The sequence below is a fragment of the Cryptomeria japonica genome, chromosome 6, assembly GCF_030272615.1.
Source record: "Cryptomeria japonica chromosome 6, Sugi_1.0, whole genome shotgun sequence".
NCBI classification, from domain to species: Eukaryota; Viridiplantae; Streptophyta; class Pinopsida; order Cupressales; family Cupressaceae; genus Cryptomeria; species Cryptomeria japonica.
Window position 1 is genome coordinate 53003568 of NC_081410.1, and position 6000 is coordinate 53009567.

Here is a 6000-nt window from a genome sequence, read left to right on the forward strand (position 1 = left end):
CAATGAATCCCACTCACCTTCTTCTCTATCAACAAATTAACAATAATTTGTGAATCCGATTCACAGATAACCTTCCTTCTACCCAACTCCCAAGCCCGCTCCAAGGCATAGAGAATAGAAAATCCCTCCATAAAATTATTAGATTGCCTCCCTTTATGCACCAAAAAGAAGAAAACCACCTCCCCCATACAATTCCTACCAACACCACCAACCCCTGCAGGGCTTGGGTTACCCCTGGAGGAGCCATCGGTGTTAATCTTGATAAACTCATCCTGAGGGGGTCTCCACCTTCCCACCCTTTGGATCTTCTTCATAGCACATCTACCTCTTCTGACACAAGCGAAGGTGGGAGACAACTTCTGTCGGCCAAACCTACTCACAATATCCACCTCATCTCTTTCCAAAGGAAAATTCACCTCACATTTAACTTCCATTGTCTCGCGAACCATAACCATGATTTTATTCCACACTTGTTGCACTAACGGTTTGGCCTCACGAAAGATCCTTTAGTTCCTCTCAAGCCAGATCTGCTAGAGTATGAAAATGGGCCCAATATACCAGATCGTCTAGAGGAAGGGGGACAAGATGGGAGGTCTGCCCAAACTGCTCCAAAACTCCACCAGAGAGTCTGCGTGAACACAAGGACACTTCGACACCCCCAACCAATAATGCCAAATAAGCATAGAGAAGGGGCATCTGAAGAACAGATGTGAGGAATCTTCCTCCCCATTACCACACAAAGCACAAATAGAAGGCCCCAAGAATCCCCACTTGCAAATATTATCCCAAGTTAGGCATATATTTAGGGCCATAGTCCAAGCGAAGCAGTTGCACTTCGGCCATGAAGAATTGTTCCAAACCTGTTTCCACCAGTGCACCTCTCTTCCCTCCAATCTTCGGTTCAACAGTTCCCGATATCCACTAGCTACAGTAAAGATGCCCTTAGGATTCAGAGACCAGGCAAGTCCATCCCTACCCTTGAGGGCACTATAGTGTCTACTCGCCAGAATGCCATGCAACTCAGCACACTCTTCCTCCATCCCAGCAACCGACCACTCATTAGGAGCCTTCCACCACTCCAACTCCAGTCGCCCACACCTGTAACCAGCCTTGAGGTCACTCACCCTTGACCACCCTGCCTCCAAAAACCTTTGGCTAAGGTTCCCAAGATTAGGAAATTGATCAAGGATGGGGGGTACCCATCCCAAGAGTCATTCCAGAAAAGGACCTCTTCCCCCCTCCTGCAGATTAAAAAGAGTCCTTCCTTAATGAGAGAGGTCCCCTTCTTGAGAGTATACCAAATCGTTGAGCCTTCTCCCTCAAGCGGATATCTTGGAACCTCCTGCACTAGGATCCTCTGCATATATTTGTAGGCCAAAATCTTAGCCCAGCCACGATCCTGCTCAACACACCACCTCGAGTACAATTTAGCCGCCAGAGCCTCCCCGAATAAAATAGTCTACCTTAAACCAAGCCCCCCCCCCCTCGACAACTTCGAGCTACACACCAAGTCACAATTGACAAGACTCCATTTGGAAGAGGATAGATTGCCTACCCATAAGAATTGCCTTGCCAAAGAGTCCAAACCCTTCAAGAACCACTTAGGAGCCACTTGAAGCATACATCAATAAATCGGAAGAGCCTGAACCACCGACTAAATCAATTGAACCCTCCCAGCAAATGATAACCATCTGTGAGTCCAATGTTCCACCTTTGAGCGAAATTTATCCAAGATACCCTGCTATCACTCCTGAGGAGGGTTACCAGGAGAAATAGGAATACCCAAATAAGTCAAGGGCAAAGAGCCAACTTGGAATCTCAAGATAAGAGCAATCCTCCTTTGAATAGTTTCAGGGGTGTTGAAGAAAAGGATAGAATATTTATCTTCATTGATCAATTGGCCTGAGGCTGCCAGATAAACATCCAAAACCTTACGCAGATTAGTAGCTTCTCTGATCCGAGCAAGTCCCATCAAGGTCGTGTCATCAACAAACTGCAAATGAGACTGGGATTGCAATTCATTACCCCAGCTCCAACCTTGAATACTACCCAGACCCACATTATGCTTGATCAGCCTCCCCAGGCCCTCATCCAGGAGAATGAACAAGTAAGGGGAGAGGGGGTCCCCTTGACGGAGGCCCCTAGACACACCAAACAACTCAGTATGATCATCATTGATTAGCACTAAGAAAGAGGTGGATGTAACTCCCCTCATAACCCATTGGATCCATTCCTCAGCAAAGCCAAAAGCCCTAAGGATCTTCTGGAGAAAGGACCCACGAACTCTATCATAAGCCTTAGCCATGTCCAACTTGATAAACATAGCTTTTTCCTTGGAGGTTGCCATAGAATTAATGGTCTCTGTAGCAATGACCACACCGTCCAAAATTTGACGCCCTTCCACAAACCCGCTCTATTCCTCAGAGATAACATCCCCCAGACACTTCTTCAGCCTCTCTGCTATTAGCCCAGAGATGATCTTATAAATCACATTGCAAAGAGATATAGGGCGGAACTGGCCTAACCTGTCAGCCCCATCACACTTAGGGATTAGCGCAATGAAAGTCGCATTCAAGCCCCGAAGCATCTATTTATTCCTCTGGGACTCTTGGACTACTTCCAGTAAGTCTAGTTTGATGATATCCCAGAACTCTTGAAAGAACTCAACTAGGAACCCATCCAATCCAGGGACTTTTCCTTTCCTCATGTGAAAAACAATCCTCTTGAGTTCTTCAAGCAAAATAGGGCCCATAAGCTGCTCATTCATCTCCCCAGTAACAAGAGGAGGAATGCAAGCGAGAACCTGGTTCTCCTCCACCAATTCCCCTGAGAATCCTCACCGAAGAGGGATAGAAAATACTGTAAAGCCTCCCTAGATATCTCCTGCAAGGATAATAAAACCTCACCTCTATCATTGACCAGAGCAGGAATGGAATTTCCATGGCATGTTGCTTTCACAAAGTTGAAAAAGAAAGTAGTGTTCTTATCGCCCGCTTGAAGCCAATCAATACAGGCTCTCTATTTCCAGTAAATTTCTTCCCTGAGCTCCCATTCCTCTAAAGCCTTGACAGCCCTGTCCTCCTCCCTAAGCAAGGCTTTAGACAAACCATGCTCTCTGATTTCATTGGTGATGACATTTAACACTTTTTGGACAGCTTTCTTAGCGTGAAAAATGTTCCCGAAACCCTGTCGATTCCACTGTTAAAGCTGAAACTTAACAAACCGTAGCTGCTTGGCAAAAGTATACATAGCAGTGCCAAAGGTCGGCCTCCCCTTCCTCCACCACTGCTCAACAAGAGCCTGCAAATCAGGATCCCAAAACCACATAAGTTGGAATTTGAAAGAAGGAGAGCGAGCAACTCGGGCAGAAGAAGAAACCAGCTTGATAGGCCAGTGGTCTAACCCTCTCCAGTCAAGAATCTCAGAACTTGTAGACCACCCCCCACCAACCCAAAAACTGGAAACCAGAAATCGATCCAGCCTCTCTACAATCCAATACTCCCCCACTCTCCTATTGTTCCAAGTGAACAAACCATTACCAGGCTTAATGTCAACAAGATGCAGCGAAGATATACTATCTCGAAAAAGGAAAGAAGAAGGTTCCAACTGCATGACACCCCCTTCTTCTCACTCAACTCAAGGATACCATTGAAGTCTCCCGCCATAATCCAAGGATGAAAAGGGAACAACCTTCACATACAAGAAATATGAGACCATAAGTTCTGCTTGCCCTGAAGATCAGTGGGGGCATAGATATTAGTAAACAAGATAAGATCTCTGGTCTCAAGACTAGAGGCAACCCTGGATAACAAAGATCTGGAAGCCACCCACCAGACAGGGTGAATCCTTGAAGGGTTCCAAAGACAGGCCACCCCTCCAGAGGAACCAGTTGCCCCAATACACTGACACTCGCCTCACTCCCAGAGCTTCAACACCAGACCCATCATACTCTCCACTGAGAGTTTGGTTTCTTGCAAGAACAGGACATTAGGTGAATGATTCCTAATCAATTCTCGAACAACTTTTTGTCTAGGGCCACTATTCAAGCTCTTTACATTCCATGGGAGCACAATCATTTAGGATGATTGGAAAACTGAGAATCCAAAGTCTTTACTGACCCTAACTCAACCAAATTCTCTCCCATCAATTTGATTTTATCCAAATCCTTCTTTCTGCCAAACTTTGAGTTCTTCTCTGTAGCACTTTTCTTGATATCTTTCTAATGCAAACCCAGGTGAACGAAAGACTTATTACTTTTAGCCCCAGCCGGTTCCAATTTCAGGGCTATCAGAGAGCCCTCCCCCCAAACCAAATTCACCTCCGAACCAGTAGTGAGTCCCAACTGGACCCCTACTGTCTGATCCATCTCCATTTGTTGGCTTCCAATCACTTGCAGGGCCTGGGTAAAATCCCCAATAACTCTTTCCGGACCCCCCCTTGAAGCACCTTGGTCCAAAGGAGTTAACCCCGGATTCACTTCCTGATGGATAAGGTCATCCAAGGCCTCAAATCTATTAAAGGTATCCTCCTCTTGTTTCTCCTGCAAGGACCTCTTTTGTCCTCGATTCCAGTTCCTTGTCTTAACCGAGACAAAACCATCAACACCCACTACCTCGGTCGACATAGCAGCTTTTCCTTTATCAACCCTATCTTGACTTTGGGCCAGCTGTTGAGGTTGGCGCACCACCGGTTTCTATCTAGAGCACTTACATTGTAAATGACCATACTCATGACACAGACGACAACGAAAAGGTAAAGTCTCATAATCTAGCTGTTGAACCCATGAGTAAGAGCCCGCACACATATCTATAACATCTGGCAAAGGTTTACTAAGATCAATTTCAACACATATATGCGCAAAGGTCATTACCTTTCTCCCTAGGGTTTGCGTTGAAGATCCCACTGGCTTCCCAAGCAGTGCAGCCAGCAACCGTAGCACATCCTCCCGACAGCATTCCACTGAAAAACATGGTGAACGAACCCACACTGGAACCCTATTTGGGAGCTCCTTTGAAGGGTTAAACCCCGCATGCCAAGGTTTGATGAACAACCCCACCTAGTTGTAAAAATACAGGCCTCCTTCAAAGACCCTATTGCGATCCTCCATGCAGTTGAAAGTAACCATGAAATAGTTGTTTGCTAGCAGCATAATCTCCATTTCCCCTTCCGATGCCCAAGTCCTCTGTGCCCAGTTTTCCAAAAACTGCAAAGAAACCCTCATTCCCAAAAACTTGCAATATAGCGAGTGTTTTGAAAAGTACTCAATGTCTTCAGCTATCAACTCAGGAGGAATAACCAGCTTCGGCCTCTCATTGCATCTCTCTAGGCAACCATTAATCTTCATAATGCAAGAGCTACCAACACTCCCTGAACCCGATTCAGATGAGAAAAGGTTATTGTTAAAAGTCTTCATACTCTAAAGTGGGGGTTTTGAGCCCACCGCAACACAAAAATCCATGGCGGGAGGTACCTGTGAGGCCTCACCACCAATACTCGTCATTGGAGCTCAAAAAAATTATTCAAGATTATAAAGGACCCACACCCCAAAGGGCCACTTGGGAAGGCACAACACCCACGACCCCACCCCTCCCAAGAACCACCAAGAGAAGGAGCCAGCTGAAACCCCTATCCCCTGAAATCCCATGGCCCACAGCAGACCAGAAGCCCAGCCGCTCGCAGCCAAAACCCCACCCAAAGCCCATTGTTTCACCCTCCACTCCCTCGGCCGAACCCTGCCCAGCCCCATCTGCCACTTGCACTTCCCTCCCCCTGACGACACGCCTGCAACTCTGTCTCCCATGAGCTAGGGCATCGAAACCATACCTTGGCCACTTGCGAGCCCCCGCACGCACGCCATCAATGCATGAAATTTTTTAAGAAAAAATAATTTATTAAATTATTTTTAAATTTTATATTATTTTATCTTCACTTCAACCTCTCAAATCCCACTCACTCTGAGTTTAATTGATCAATCAATTTTGTCTATCTCCATCATGCAAT